General features: G+C 35.6%; 1 long non-coding RNA gene across 1 annotated transcript in view; it reads right to left on the reverse strand.

Moving 5' to 3' along the window:
• Positions 1–1309: 1309 nt before the first annotated feature.
• Positions 1310–17559, reverse strand: part of LOC138856401 (uncharacterized) — a 62412-nt gene continuing 46162 nt past the window's right edge. The window contains exon 2 of the long non-coding RNA XR_011395666.1: positions 1310–1631. This is a non-coding gene — a long non-coding RNA (uncharacterized lncRNA). The remainder of the gene's footprint in view (positions 1632–17559) is intronic.

A 17559-nucleotide genomic window follows, 5' to 3' on the forward strand; every position in this document is an offset into this window, starting at 1 on the left:
TGAGTCCGGCACCCGGTTGCAATACAACTCCACATTCAGCTGACAAAACTTTAGTTTGCATGAGCAGGTTGGAGCGAACTCCAAGAGACCCTGCGTGGGCCTCTCTCCACGTTGATAAAATAGTGTCACCAACGCGGAGAGAGGTGATATCCTGCCTCTTACGACCCCGGCAGATTCTATAGACCTGATCCCACGGGTCGTTCCTATTTTCCACCACAAAATTCCTCCACTCCCTTGAGAGGGAACTTTCGTTGTAGATTTACGTGAGTACCTGCCGGCGACGGCCTTACCTCACGGTGTTCCAAAACACAACGTATCAATACAATGCGTTGATAAGCGCCCCAAACAATACGAGCTATTTGCAAGTATTTATTTGGATACCAGTGGCAGTGTGTCTGGGTCCACACTACCATCTTGGTATGATTCGAGGCCGACCTAAAACCTCTTCTGTTTTCGGGTACGGAACCCAGTTGCTTGTGCAACTTCTTTTTTCGAACTGAAAATTCAGTTCTTCCCCAAAGGGCCGAACCCAATGAGCAGATTGAACCGAAGTCAAAGGGCTTTCTGCTCCCCGTGGTACCGGAAAGTCTCCGGTCAGACTGCGTAGCCTAAACTACTGCCAGTTGAGCAACCCATTACTCAAATGACTGGTGACATTTGTCGCTTGAACTTCAAATGACTTTTTATTGGCTTTTTCATTTAAAGTGTTTATAATATCAGTTCAAGCTGAGTATTATAGCACTATTCCTAACATACTATGCTGATGTTACTGAGCAAGGTACATAATAACAGTCATAGTGCATATTGGCTTTTAGTCGCCACTTACGACAGGCATGCCTTGCCGCGGGCATATTCTAACCCCTGCCCGCAGGGGTACCTTGAGAGGGAAGTAGTTAACACTTAAGAATTGCACACAAATAATATAAAAAACTTGCACTGCACTTATCTTTATCCATTTGCTCCAAACATATTCCGCTGACTCATGAGTTCAGTGGCCTGACTACTATGGTCAGCTGCGGTAACCTGATACTTGACTATGCTGCAAATGTCTACGTTATCGCTTATACTGAGTCGGCTTGCCGGCTGTAGCTTTGTATATTATAGATCCAACTTTTAGGTTTAGCTCAAATCCAATTTTGTAACACAATCAGTTTTGTATTTGGCTTTGGTGTAAAGCAATAAAGGATATTGTATTATTTTCATACATACAAATTTATGTTAGTATGCGTATGTAAATTCGCATCCTACTTGTGACACTAATTTTGTAGAAAATAATCACTGTAAATATAAATAACGTTTATCTAGTTTCTTTTTGTTACACTTATATTTTAGTTTAATACATTTTAATTCAATTATATTTTATACATTTAAAATTGTATTAATTTAATCCACCTATATTTTAATTTCATACACTCGACCAATAGTTGACGGTTGCTATATTTAAACTGATTAAACTGAATTTTGAGGATTTCAAGATACAAAAAAAGACTTTTTTGCGAATTTTTTTCTTAAATATGGATTGAGTAATTTTATTATATATATTGAAGCATAAGCCGATAACAGAGCTTCCCCCAGAACGTCTTAGGAAAAAAACAATTTGCGGTGTTCACCATAACTCGGCTGAAAATTATCTGAAAAAAACCAAGAAAAATTAGTTAAATTATGATCAAATCTTCCCCCCTATGTTCTCTGATAACTTTTTTTTTCATTTAAAAATTTTTGGCAGCTTTTTAAAGTGTAAACTGTTATTTTCCACTAAAAATTTCGCCATTTTAGGGGTAGAAAACACCCTTAATCTAAAAAAAAAAATTTACTTAACGTAGGGGGGGGGGGGTATTTTATGTGTCGAAAATGTGTATAAAGTTTGAAATGAATCGGTCAAGTAGTTTTGAAATGACAGTGAACACGGACTTTGAAAAAGTAGTTTTGAGAAAAACGCGTCTGAAGTTTATGAACTATTGGTTGGAGCGTTAAAGGCCAGGAGAGTAATAAGACAACAACTTAAAAAAAAATTGCTTCTATCGACCTAAAATTTTAAGGACATATTCTTGAAATATTAAATAATAAGATAAGAGAAAAGGAAATCGATTTTTCGAAAGTAAAAACCCTACCCCCACCGAATCGTCGTTGCTCAAGAAATTTATCCGGCTTCTCAAAGCCAATAATTTCGTAATTAAAATTTTCTTCTCAGAATTCTATAAAACAAACAATAATAATTGTAAGCAAATATTTAAAAATCTAAAACTTACCATTCTCGTTGGCCTAAACGTACGTAACTAATGTAAACAAATAAATGTGTGAACTGTCAATGAAAACTCATCGAAGCACACAATGTCGGTCAGAACGACAATTCACAAATTGTGTTTTCAAGAGGATTTCAATTCGGTGCGAACATAGTATTAGTATATTATGATAATATGTTATATATATAGATATGTATATAGTGCACACATATCATAGCATATATATTAGAGTTGAGCGAAAAAAAATTTTTGTTTTTTTGCTTAGCCTATGGGCAAACTCTGTAGATTATAAAAAAGAAAATTTTTGGACAAAAAAAATTATTATTTAAACATCTAGAGGCGGCGCACTCAGTTTTTAAAGTAAATTTTTGAGCTAAGATTTTTTACGTAAAAAATTTTTGATAAGTGTTCTAGAAGCTGTGGAGAGTCCTCTTACTGGCCAATTAAAAGTTATCAACTTAAAAAACAATTTTGTGGTCATTATTGGAGTTTTAAAAAAAGTCTTAAACGACAATATGCTTTCCTTAGGCGTTAAAATAAATTTGGAGTCAAAAACCGTCACATTCGGTAATTTTTATATAAATGTTAAAAGTTTAAACCAGAAATAATATTTTCTGGTTCAAAAAAAATGTTTACTCGAAACTTTTTGGTGCCGAGTCAGCTTTTTGTTTCATTTTGTTTTATTTTATTTTATTTTCTCTCTTTATTTATCTCATTTACTTCTTTATTCACAGCTGTGTTGCGTATAGCTTTTTATTTGTTCCAGTGTATCTAAAACTGCTCGCTAACTTTGATAAAAAATTGTTATTATATGCGTTTGTTCTTAATTGAATTTATTATTGCTAATATTTATTAACACACTAATTTATTATATATCCATTAAATTTTGTGTTACCTTCTCTTTTATTTGATCTTAATTTTTGTTGTTTATTATGTCTTGTAACTTCCCCAACTGCAACATTAAAGGCGAGTCAGATCGCTACGTTTCCTGCTGGCTTTGTGATGGGCTTGGCCATATTAAATGTGCTGGACCGACAGGTAGAATCTCAGATTCTATTCTCGACTGTAAGGGATAACGTTGGTCCTTTTTAAATTGTAGACCTATTGAATTCGATATATTTAAAGTTTATAGGGAGACACTTAATTGCTTTAACGAAATCGGTCGAGATCTTGTAACCCTCACCGAAAAATTTAGGCAGTACGAAAAATTGTTCAAATCTTTTAAGTGCCTGAATGATTCTCACGAATCCTCCAAACCTGCTTCTAAGCGTAAACTTCCTTCCGATGAAGTAACACTTAGTTCTTCTGTACAGAAGATGTCGTCTCCTCCCAACGACCTAATAAATCTCTTTTCTCCTTGCCCTCAAGATGATAAGGCGTCAACTTCCAAAGAGCTCAATTCCCCAAAAGCTCTATCAAATTGTAATAAGTGTCTCACAATCCCAGAGGCTCCCCCTAATAACTTGGTAGCATCTGTTAAAAATTTGGTAGTTATTCCACCTAAAAAGTCTATATTTAGTTCTAGACTTGATAAAAGGTACCTTGGTGGAGGACATTAAGTCTTACATTTCGTCACGTTTAAAAATTGATGATAACAATATCCGTGAATTTAACTCCAAATATGATAGAAGTATATCATCGTTTAAAATAGACGTATCTCTTGAAACATTCAAAAAGATCTTAGATAGTTCATTCTGGCCACCTAGGGCTTTTGTACGTGAATTTAAGCCTAAACTTAGAAGTCATACTGAAAACATTGTTAAATTGCCAAAAGCAACCACCGTTATAAAAAACTGATTGGTAGAAATTCGCTAAGCATTTCATATTAAAATGTTAGAGGTCTTAATACAAAATTAACCGACTTGTATTTAAACAGTTCCAATTTTAATTTCCATATAATTGGATTTACAGAAACATGGTTAAAACCTCACATTTTTGATAATGAGATTTTAAACAGCGAAGTTCATATATTTAGATGTGATCGACAGAATCGGTGTAGGTGTTCTATTTACCGTAGATTCATCTATCCTATCTGAAGATGTTCATGTTCAGGAACCGACTCATTTGAATTTAAATGTATTAGAGTCTATGTTAACAGTTGCTTTATTTATTTAATACTATGTTCGCACCGAATTGAAATACTCTTGAAAACACAATTTGTGGATTGTGGAACCAAAGTCGTTCTGACCGACATTGTGTATTTTCGATGGGTTTTCATTGACAGTTCACACATCTATTTGTTTACATTTGTTATGTACCCTACAAGAACAGTGACGGTCATCTGATGGGAAATATGACAGTCATAGCTGAAAAGCTTTTGTCAGCGCGCAGAACAAAGTTTCTATCATTTTCTTACGATCCTTGCTTTCATTTTGTTTTGTTTTTTCTAAGTCATTGCTGACCATAAATTCGTCATAGCTGAAAATTGTCAGTTATGACTGAAACGCTATCAGAAGTGAAAAATTCTTTTGCGCAGTAGATAATATAATTTTTCAAACTTTTAGTCAAAATTAGTTATAATAATATAGATAGTCACCGATTATAAGGAGTGGATATAAAGAGAAAACTGTGTTTTCGTTTGACAGATTTTGTATGGATGAAAACACAAGTTTTCGCGTGAAAACCTCTTTTGTCTATGAAAACACGAATTTTGTGTCGGTGCGAACATAGTATAACCCTATCTTACTTGTATATACCACCCCATTCGGACTTATCTGTATACATGCAGCATGATTCTTTAATAAATAGTGCAGATTCAATAATCGTATAAGGAGATTTCAATTTACTGTTTGCTTCGTGGAAAGCTTTCGATGACTATGTCGTGCCGATTTGCAATCGGTCATGTTTTAATGAGTTTTTCGAAAAAATGTCTGAGTTGGGTCTGAACCAAATTAATTTGATTCCGAATAAATTTGTTAAATGCTTAGATTAAGTATACGTTGATACTTCTTCAAAGTGTTCCGTTATTCAGAGTCATCCTCTTGTTCTACCAGAGGACTCTTATCATCCTGCTTTGGAAATATCTGTGGAAATCATAGGTAAGGTACTGGTTAATAACCATCAAACTTTATGCTTCTATACTCGGTTTAACTTTTTCAAAAGCTAATTTTAAAAGGTTAAATGCTGAACTTTCTACAATTACATGGCCTAATTATAATGGTGATATTGAATTGAGTGTCTCTCATTTTAATAACATTTTTACGAAATTATTCGTTAATAAAAGTAAACAAAAAATGTTATGATAATTACTTAAATACAGTAAAAAAGAATATTGTAAGTAATAAAAAATCGATTTATGATTTCGTCAACTCCAAACGCAGGATTTCCAAATTTCCGTCCTCGATGAAATACAAATCTATCATTTCAAGTGACAATGATATTATATCCAATAAGTTTGCAGAATTTTTCTGTAATAATTCTTCTAAAACTTTTTTTATCAGCACGTGCCGAATACTTTAATTAACGCTCCAATTATTTCTGAAGAAGACGTCCTACTTAATTTAAATAAGTTAAAACCATCTTTTGGTTCGGCCCAGAACGATAGTATCACCAAAACATTGGATTTTATTTCCTTTCATATATGACATCAAATTAACTTTAGAGGTCAATTAAATGTTGCTACATGTACACCTTTCTTTTTTTCAAGCCACTGGAATATTTTTAACCTCCCTATGAAATTTTCGCTTTAAATGTCAGGCACGTATTCATCACTATAAAAATTGTCCAGTCGTTTACTCTGCAGGTTTTTGGTACTCTATGGTTATCCCTAAAAAACAAATTAAAAAGTATAAAATTATCAATTATTTAAAGCAAACTAATTCATTTATTTGCCCCTGAGCATTTTTTTCATTTTATGTATGAATTGAAGAAATGTGCGCAAATATCAATTTCTTGACCTTTTCCATTTTATTTTATAGTTTCAATTACAGTTAGATCTCTAATTTGCCACACATTGGGCACATAGTGTTCATTAATAAGTATTTAATAGTTAGTAAAAAATCTTAAGATTAACTTTTATTTTAAATATGAACGGATAGAGGTTCTTAGGATTAAAAAAGGTATGAATATATACCCGCCTCAGAGTTATAGTTTTCGAGATTTTTTATTTATAGCTCAAAAATTGTAAAAATAATGCACGCTATTTAACTATTTTTAACGTTGAGTAATGTGTGTCGAACGGTGGTCACCTAAATTTAATCGATATAGATAAAATGTTATATATCTATATATATTATATATAAATTAACTGAATGACGAGACGAGTTGAAATCTAGGTGGCTGTCTGTCTGTCCGTCCGTGCAAGCGAAATCTTGAGTAAAAATTTAGATATCTTGATGAAACTTAGTATACATGTTTCTTTACACCATGAGAATGTTGGTCGGATACAAACCATTGCCAAGTCCACAAAACGGCAATAATCGAGAACCTATAAAATACCATAACTAAACTACCCAATAGGATAGAAATTTTTTCTTTAGTATAACGAATCGAATTAGGTAGAAACTTCCAAGGTTTTAAAAATTTTGGAAAATTGGTTGAGGCCCCGGCTCCTAATAAGTTTAATGTACCTATCTCCCAAACTACTTAAACTAAATAAACCCAAGTTGCTCAGGAAAAATCTTTTCGGACACCCTCGATGGTGTGAAATTGGGTGAAATCGGATTATAACCCCGCTCACTCCCAATATAACGGTTATGTTGAAATCTATTAAAAGTGTGATAACTTAATAAATAAATTCGCCAGAGATATTAGATTTGGTACCCGAGATGACAGGAAAGGGTTTATTAAGCCGGTATCAAAAATGTACAATAATCGTGACACTGCGTACCTTTAGATAAAACCCATACCTCAGGACCTGTTCTACCACTTTCGCCAAATTCGGTAGGTATTATTTCCCTGACTTTCCTATATTACGGTGTGAAATTTGATTTTTCGAAATAAAACCACAACCATGCCTACCTCCTTTGTTACTTACCTTAAATTTTATAACCCCCGATGTGAGAGATATATTATTGAAATTCAGAGAGAATCTTTTTCCGATAATACTGTTCCCTTTTGTCAAAAATGGATAAAATCGGGTCACTACTTCCCTAGCATAAAATTAAACAGCATCTTTATCAAATCGAATGAGATAAAATGTGTCCCTATGCCTAAAATGAATAATCGATACTACCCTTAACACCCATATAGCTAATATAAATATTTTAAGCTTCCGGTTGCCGTTATACCTTATATATCGGCCGATTTGTAAAGTTTCCTAGCAATATTAAATGAACGTATAATAGTAATTATAGTTTAATGCTGAAAATTGGTGAACGAATTAGACCAAATATCGTATAATACTGTCAATGTTAAGTATATATTATACTTTTAGGAGTATTCTGCAAAATTACAAGCTCTTAGCTTTTTAATAGAAGGCAGGAAGAGAGGCAAGCGGAAAGTAAAATAACAGAATAATCGGTTGTATGGGAGATGTGTAATATAGTTGTCCGATCTGGCCGATTCCGATCAATGATCAATAGAATCTCAAAATTCAGCTATGTATTACATTTCATTCAGATATCTCAAGAACAGATGAAGAAATTTTTATAGTTCCGAAAAAAAATTCACTTAAAAAATCGTTCAAAACCGGTTTTATACACATATTTTCTTAGGCAAGGATGTTCAGAATAATCTGTAGAACATTCCGGATACGCGATTGTTTGAAAAAAATCGACCCGGTAATCGGTAACTTGCCATATACTTGTAGTACGTTATTTTTAGGAAAAGTTTTTAAAAACAACTAACACTAAATTATGGTAGAGAATAGTTGCGGACATTTAAAGTACACTATATTTAAGCTAATAAATTTTTCTTTATTAAAGTAACAAATTAATAAAAATCGAAAATAGTTCATATTTCATATTTGTACTATTGATTATGGCAATTAAAAACAACCAAATATTAATATCTCAACACAATGGAGTGTACAATATTTTTGGTCAGTCCGTCTTTTGCGAATACAAACAAACTGAATGGTTTGTCCACTCGTCAACATGCCACATAAATTTGTCCGTGGGAAAGCATGGTGTACCCAAATCTAAGCCACAAGCAGATAACATTAATTGACATATCTGTATGGCTCGCGGCAGCGATATATTTGCGCCTTGAATATTTGCGCCTTGAATCTTGTCATTCAAAATGGTGGTTTCGATAATGTTTTTAATTAATTTTTTTAATGGCTAATCTTGTGCCATTGAAAAGCCATAGTGGGATTAAATTACGAAGCAAAGTAACCGGAGAATCAACCTTCAGTTGTAAATGCTGGCGTGGCATGCCCGGCATATCCAATGAATTTAAACACTCAATTGGTGTTAGTAACTCAAAAAAGTATCTCAATTGTCTTACCGCTGGTGGCGGATGGAAAAGACTAAACCTCAGCTAAGAATATTTTTTTTGTAATTTTATTTTACTTTTTCTCTGTTTCATGTACAATTTTAATTCTAACTTATCTAACTTAAAGTATGTTTACATGTGTATGTTTTATGTATCCTCACACGACATGGGGTTGTTTTTAATTGTACGACTCAATCCATGTGAGTGTTTGTATTATGTGATATGAATATATTTTTATTTTTATGTGTACACATATAATTTACGATGCTATTTTGTTTTTATTTATGATTTTTGAATGCATGCGTATTGCATGTAAATGCCTATACACATAAAATGTTGATGTATGTACATATATATTTTTTCTGTCTCAGTATTATCTAGGCTAAAACGTGAGCATGTCCAATGATATTTGAACATATTGCCAAAGAAAAGAAATTGTTAATAAAAATGAGTGGACCGTATGTGTCGAATGGCGATTAGGAATATTTACAGTAATTCTATTAGCATTCGCTTTACATTTTTATCGACAATATAGTATTGAAAACCATATTATTACAATTAGTACTAATATTAAAGGTAAGTGACCGCTATGATTTATAAAACTGCTTTGATTAATTGAAGCGATTCCTTGTGTAGGAATATCCAATGTCTGAGTTTTACCTTTCGGACAGTTTAAATGGATGATAGCAGTTTTGAGCACTTTAAAAAGCCAAGCATTTTTTTCAAAGAGTTCTGTCTATAAAGTTGATTTCGTGACTTCTTCATATTTGATCTGAGAGCTCGCATGTTTGATCTAAGGCAGATTGCCAAGGCGATTTCCTTTACATATCAAATGATTGCTCACCTATCCAATATTTTTCCATTATATGGTGGAATTACTATTTATTTGTATATTTCTGAGTAGACAATTTTTTGTTTTAATTTTTTATGATTCAGTATTTACAATACATACAATTATAATTTTTCACCCTTATACGCTCAATTCATGATTGTTAATCGCGATTTTTATATTTTTGTGTTCCATTTCGAAACATACTATAATTATCTTGTTTAGTTCTATCAATCAATTAGTTATCCTCGCCAGGTGTCTCTCGTTGTCACTTCTCAACCAACAAACAACAAGGAGTAGGGATGAAAACAAAGTCGGCTTAGTTTTTTCACTGTCAATACAGTTTTCGTCAAATGTTTGTTTTGTTTTATTTGTGTATCGATGGTAGCAGTGACTGTTATATGTACGTTTCACTTTAATTTGTATGGTATTCAAATCAGTCAACCCAAGGCAGACTAAGTGCTTCTATCTGCGACTGTTGTTGGTTAATTTTACTGAACTATTTCCATTGAATTATGTAAAATAAATGAACAGCAGTATCCAACGTATAAAAAGCACAGAGATGCAAATTCGTCTACTATATGCTGACGACATGTTTCCCGGCCCTATCACAAGATGCAACGATCTAACGATATCATTCTCTGATGCAGCGAAGCATTCAATGCTATTGAGTATCAATGAATTGTCACTGCGAATTTACCAATCAGTCATTTCGGTATGAGTTTACCAAATCAAAGTGCATCTTATTTAATCAGCACAATTATAAATACATATGTAAATCGTGATCTGCAGTATGACTACGGTTTTCCGCAATGTTCCACTACTAAATGGTGAACAAAAAACAATTTACGACCGCATTATGCTGGCAGTTTCATCAGAGTAAGAGGGGTTTTTTTTTTTGTTTTTTTTTTGGATTCACCAGGTGGAACTGGCAAACATTCCACTATTTTTTACGGCTTTATGATTAAACATGGCATTGGCGGTTGCATTATTTGGCATTGTTGCAATCTAGTACATCTGAAATAGCTCAGATGCAGTGTACAACACCAAGTTTTTGCCGGGGCACTTGGTGTCACACAAAACTGACGATGTTTGTTTCGATGCCAACGAAACTATAAATTTCTCATTTGTTCAAATATCATTGAACATGCTCTTGTTTTAGCCTGAGACAGTAAAAAATATATACATTAGCAAAAGTTTTTGCGTGTTTATGCATTTACATACAATACGCATTCATTTAAAAATCATAAATAAAAATAAAATAGCATCGTGAAGTGAAGTACAAATAGATCAATATAACATAATACACACACACACATGGATTGAGTTATACAATTAAAAATAACCATATTTCATGCGATGATACATACAAACATACACATGTACACGTACTTTAAGTTAGATAAGTGAAAATTTAAAATTGTATATAAAGACGAGGAAAAGTAAAAAAAAACAAGTAAGGACGGGCTAATTTCGGATGTAACCGAACATTTTATACTCTCGCAAAGTCAAATGGTATACTCGTTTGAGATTTCTTTGTGGATTTACCGATATTTTCGGTAGAAAGTCAACTATAGGCACTGGGGTCCACATATTCAGTACCTAGGGGCGTGAACAGTTTTGATTTGATTTAGACAATTTTTGGTCACAACGTGGCATACTTTGTTTTACCCCGATATAATCATTGATGCTTGATTTGCATACTGGAAGGTGAAAAAATCAGATGGAGCTTAAAATGGTGTTGTATGGGAAGTAGGCGTGGTTGTAATCCGATTTCACCCATTTTCACAATATAACATAAAAATATGAAATGAATGTTATGTACCGAAGTTTGTTGAAATCGGTTAAGCAGATCCCAAGATATAGGTCTTCATCTAAAAGTGGGCATTGCCACGCTCACTGACAAATTTTGAACGCGATTCCTATAAAGTCATCTCATACCATCCTAGAAATAAAATTTAATGTCTCTGGCGTGTTTAATGCTTTTTTTATCGCGCTTTTAGTATTCTCATTGTAGGTAGAAGTGCTAAACATATTTGTTTCCAGTATAGGAGATATTGGAGATATATTTTTCCATTTAGGAGATATGCATTTTAAACCTATTAGGGAGCGAGACCACGCCCACTTTTTAAAAAAATATAAACTGAAGATGCCCCTCCCTAATGTGATCCTGTATACCAAATAAGAGTCTTGTATGTTATTGCAGAGCTTAGTTATGAAAATGTATTTGTTTTTGATTAATAGCGTTTTGTGGGCGTGGCAATGGTCCGATTTCGCCCATCTGCAATACCAACCGTCTTACAGTACCAAGAAAAATGTGTACAAAGTTTCATAAAGATATCACCCGGATTTCAACTCGTCCCTTCATCCTAATCATTTATATATACATAACCCTATATCTAACTCGATTAGTTTTAGGTGATACAAACAACCTTTGGTGAACAAAACTATTATACTCTGTAGCAACAAGTTGCGAGAATATGTAAAAGATAACAATGTCTGCTACAAATGCCTTAGTCATAAAAGATGCAACAGCAGCAACATCAAATGTCAAAAGTGTTTCCAAAATCATAATGACATTTTACATTTAGACCCCGAAGAGAGCAGCAAAGCTATGTCCACAAAAATTTCAGCAAAAGCAGTTATTCTAGCTACAGATCATTTAAGACAGCATGTGGAAAATATATCTTGCTACGGGCACTCATAGATTAAGGCTAGCACTGATATTAAAGCTACCGAGGAATAAAGTAAAAACCAAACTTTATGGCTTAAGTGACGCATTAGTAAGCGAGTCAAAATCCACAATTCAATTGGATCCTAAACCAAGGGTTTTAAGTCAAAATACAGAAAAAGTAAATGCAATAGTTTCAAATACCCTTAACAGCGCACACCCTGATCAATCTTTCAACTACAACTTTAAAGTATGGAAAACTACACACTAGCTGAACCGTTATTCAATCATATAGAATCAATTTAATAATAGGAGAAGATGTCTTCCGCAGTATAATTAAAAAGGCATTAAAAACTATTACGGCATTCTTAGGCAAACAACAAAATTCGGCTGAATATTATCTGGCATAATAAAAGAGGAATCCGCCGGAAAAATGATGATGACAGCGGTAACAAATTTAGAACGACTTTAGGAATAAGAAGACTTTCCAACTGTTGAAGATATGCAAGAAGGTGACATCACCTTAAAGCATTTTGAGGAAACTGCCAAGCGAGATGCTATTGGCAGATTTATAGTAGAAGTGCCATTTAAAAAGGATACTGAATTAGAAGAATCGCGCAAGCAAGCAGTAGCGCAACTTATTTCAATTGAAAACAAATTCAATAGTAATAATAAACTCAATGAAAAATACCACATCTTCAAAGAACGTATAGACCTCGGCCATATGACAAAAATAGATGATAAAGAAAGAGGAAATATTATTTACCATATCAAGCTATTATACGAGAAAATAATTTAACAAAAAAACTTCCCGTAGTATTTGATTTATCGGCAAAAACGTCCAATGGAAGAAGTCTAAATGATATTATGTGTACAGGAGCTAGAAAGAGATATTTCCCATATCATACTCAAATGTAGGCTTTGGAAAGTTTTGATTACCGTTGACGTAGAAAAAATATTCAAGTAAATTGAAATATCAAAAAAAAAGATCGGAAATATCAAAAATTGTATGGCATGAAAATTATAAGCACAAAATAGATGAATATGAGCAAGCCACGGTAACGTACGGAACCGCATCAGCACCTATCTAGCTGTGCGTACATTATTTGAAATCGCAACTAAATCAAAGAAGTTAAGGAAAATGAAGGTGCTAAAACCCTTGGACTACATTGAGACCCACAGAAAAATCAATTTCAATGTAAAATTAATATGAAAAACTCAAAAAATATTACAAAAAGCTGTGTCCTTTCTCAGCTTGCGCAAATATAATATTAGGTGTAGTAAAAATAAATCCAATATTTTTTCAATAGATGGCGCTATTTATCTGTATCTGACGTTGTATAAGTCCGATCGGGTTCGGCTGGATGGCGTTAGAAATATGACATATTGTACTAAGAAAGTTTTTTTGACAGTTTTGTGATTGGTTGATTCAGTTTTGTTTGACTGCGCGTCAAAGATGGGCACTAGCAAAGAGAAAATACCTATATTTTACAGTTTTACTTCGAAAGCAAAAACGCAAGCCAGGCGGCTAAAAATGTGAATAGTGTCTATGGTCCTGATATTGTAATGAATTTCATGCAAAAATAATGGACTACTTTGGTCAGACTGGCATTCTAAACATATGTTATGTCCTGCGTGCAATGTGGCTCCGCATGATATTAACCACCTCTTTGCATGCCCAACAAACTCAACTCATTCAACACCCTTTTCTCTACGGTCGAACCCCGTCGAAACAGCCTGTTTCTTGGGCCTCCCGTTAGATGACCTCGACGACAACCAACCTATCACTTATCATCCAAGCAGGGACTAGATAGCCGTTACAACAACAACAGCGTCGTCGTCGTAGCACCCACGAGCGTCAACGCACGCAGCAGTACATCGTCGCCTAAGCCTACACGAGCCCCGACAGAAACATCCGAGCGTCGTCGACGTTGAACACACGAGCGTCAACGCACACAGCAGGGAACAGCCGTAGAGGATGGTTGTTATAGTGACTTAGTGAAGTGTACGTGTTTTTTGCGCTCCTGGGTTTACCTGCAGATAATCCAAGCTTTACATTGTTATCGCTGTTGTTCACATAAAACGTGCACTTTTTTCAATCTGCCGTTTTGTTTTGATTAAACAGCTGTTCCCCGTTTCGCTTTCTCCTTTTAGTTTTTGCTTTTGGTTTTGGCGCTGCCAACCATTCATAACATAAGTAAGGTTTAGCGCTAGGGTTGAACATACCCATTGACAGGTGTATCCAAACTATTCTCTAGCTGAGCTATGGCCTCTGAGAATAGTATGCGGCGTACACCAGAGAATCTTTTTCGGAGGAATTCTAAAATTTTGAGAACGCCACCAAATGACAGAAATGAGGAACCCACCGCTGCTGTATCAACATGTAATGGTGAATTTACTGACCTGGCAAATAAAGCTGAAGAAAAGTCAGAAAATATTGAAATTTCTGGTTATTTTAACAAACTGGGTAGCAAATTAAAAGAGTTGGAAAACATGATGGCTGGTCAAAGGCACGTTAACCAAACTATGCGTGATCTACTTAGCAGTATTATGAGCCTGTATAACAGAGCCGAGAAACCGCAGAATCAACGGAAAAAACGTATGGCTGAGAAAGCAACACAAGTATTTCCTATTTATAAAGAGATAAATACCCCAAAACGGCCCCCCCACGAAAAAACCGAAAAAAGCTGTTGAAAAAGTGCAGCCAACAACCAGTGAGTCCACGATAACAATAAAGAAAAACACCAGGGAACAACATAGCGCTGGCGAAAAATGGGTGGACGTTGTTAAAAAGAGGAAACCGATTCAGAAGAAAATAAGGATGAAACCGGACGACATCATCATAACCAAAAAGGAAGGTGCGTCATACGCTGATATTCTCCGGAAGATAAAAAGCGACAGCGGTCTTGAAAAGTTGGTTTCAAACTTGACCTACATACGGAAAACCATGAGAGGAGACCTACTGATTGAATTAAAAAATCAGGCAGACAAGAAAGCCGAATCGTTTCAAAGCGTCTTAGAGGGAGCGGTGGGTGAAATGGCGGTGATACAACCGAAATCCCACAACATCACAATAGTGTGTAAGGACCTAGACGAAATTACAACTCCCGAAGAAATCTGCGCGGCACTACACAAGGGGTGTGGGATCCAAAACCTATGTGATGATAACAACCCGTAGTGGCACACAAATTGCTCTTGTATGCCTGCGTGCTCAGGAGGCCAAGGCTGCACTAAAACTGGGCAAAATTAGGATAGGGTGGTCGATCTGTCGCCTCCGGGAATATTCGCCTATTCCGCGTTGTTTTAGGTGTTTCAACCTGGGACATATGGCACGAAAATGTTGCAACCCGACTGACAGGTCGTCTCTTTGCACGCGTTGTGAAACTAGAGGACACGTTGCAAAGACGCACAAATGCTCCAAAATACATGCTCTGTAAAGGGGAGCACTCTACGTCACTAAAAAAATGAGGATATTGCAGCTAAATCTAAACCACTGTGTTGCAGCACAAGACTTGCTCAAACAAACGATTAAAGAAAAATATATTGATATCGCGTTATTAAGCGAGCAATACTGCCATCGTTTGGAAAGCACTTGGATCACAGACAGTACTAGCAAGGCAGCATTCCAGGCAAGCTCACAGTGGTTTCACATGGACAAGAATAAAAGACATATATTTTGTAAGCTGCTATGCCCGCCCCAGCGCATCAATTAAAGATTTCGAGGACTTTCTCCTGGAACTGTCCCTGGAAACCAGAGGCAAATCGCCAGTAATAATAGCGGGCGACTTTAACGCATGGTCGACTGCTTGGGGCAGCAAAAGAACAAACCATCGTGGGCGTCTTATTTTAGAATTCTTGAGCCAAACTAACCTCACGTTAATGAATAGCGGCACGAAAAATACTTATCAAAAATCAAATAAAGGTTCTATAATAGACCTAATGTTTACAAATGACACATTGAGCAGACGCATTAAGTGGGAAGTGTCAGATCTCTACACAAATAGCGATCACTCGGCTATAATTGCTGAAATTCTGTTCTCTAGGGAAACGTTTCGCCCCAGAAATTCTTCACAGAGGCAAAGCTGGAGACAAAAAGATTTCGATAAAGACGTTTTCGAGGTAATCTGGAGTGCGGCAAAGACACAAGGTGAAGACGCCGCTCACTTGATATCCGCAGACGTCGCCTACAGTGTAACCAGAATGGCACAAACGATATTGAGTTCAGGGAAACGTTTAAAAGGCATAAGAAGCTCCTGAAGTCAGCGATTACCCGCAGCAAAAGAAACAGTTTCGAAAAGCTCTGTGATACAGCGAACATAGACCCATGGGGAACTGCGTACAAAATTTGCATGTCCAAGTTTAAAAATAAGAGTTTAAAAATGTACAAGGCGTGTATAATAGAAGAGGTGTTCCCCGACCCCTGGAAAATACAACGTTTGGTACTGCTCCCAAAGCCAAAAAAGCCATCGGATGAACCTTCATCTTATCGACCATTGTGCATGCTCGACACGATTGGTAAAGTGTACGAAAGCATTGTAAGAAACCGCTTGGAGCTAGTAATCCAAAAAGCCGGCGGATTATCAGAAAGACAATACGGCTTTACAAAAAAGAGGTCCAATATTGACGCACTAAGAGAAGTCGTTGATACTGCGAAATGTGCAGTAAGTGGCAAAAGATGGAAAGGTAGCACAAAAAAGTATTGCGCGCTAATTACTCTGGACGTTAAGAATGCGTTCTACTCCGCAAAATGGGCAAATATAATCAAAGCTCTATACGACATACGCGCTCCCCAGTATCTCGTAAACATTATAACGAGCTATTTTAAAAATCGCATTTTGCTATTCGATACCGACGAGGGCACTCAGAGCTACACTATCTCGGGTGGAGTACCGCAAGGTTCGGTCTTAGGCCCAATACTATGAAACTTGATGTACGACGGGGTACTAAGAATACACCAACCAAAAAACGTGAAAACAATAGCGTATGCGGATGATCTCATAGTGGTAGCAGTGGCTAAACATTAAGATGATCTCAGGATCAAATGCAACGATTGCATAAATGGTCTGGGCCAATGGTTTGCTACCATTAGCTTAGAGAGCTGGCCGAGCAGAAAACGGAAGTTTGGTCATAAGCACAAGGAAGGTGGAAGAAAGACTGTCACTCACCATAGGGGAGTGCGAGATTACTTCACAGCCGCAGATGAAGTATCTGGGAGTAATACTTGACTCCAAATTAAAATTTAAAGATTACCTGGCGCATACTTCCGGTAAAGCGAATAAAATCTATAATGCTCTATCGAGAATGATGGCCAATAGAGGCTGCGTGCGCTCCAGCCGGCGGTTTTTAATAGCAAAAGCAATGAGTTCGGTGATATTATATGCAGCACCAATATGGACACAAGCGCTAGACATAAAATCATATGCTAGACAAATAAACGCAGT

Source organism: Bactrocera oleae, chromosome 3 (genome assembly GCF_042242935.1).
Source record: "Bactrocera oleae isolate idBacOlea1 chromosome 3, idBacOlea1, whole genome shotgun sequence".
In the NCBI taxonomy this organism is placed as follows: domain Eukaryota; kingdom Metazoa; phylum Arthropoda; class Insecta; order Diptera; family Tephritidae; genus Bactrocera; species Bactrocera oleae.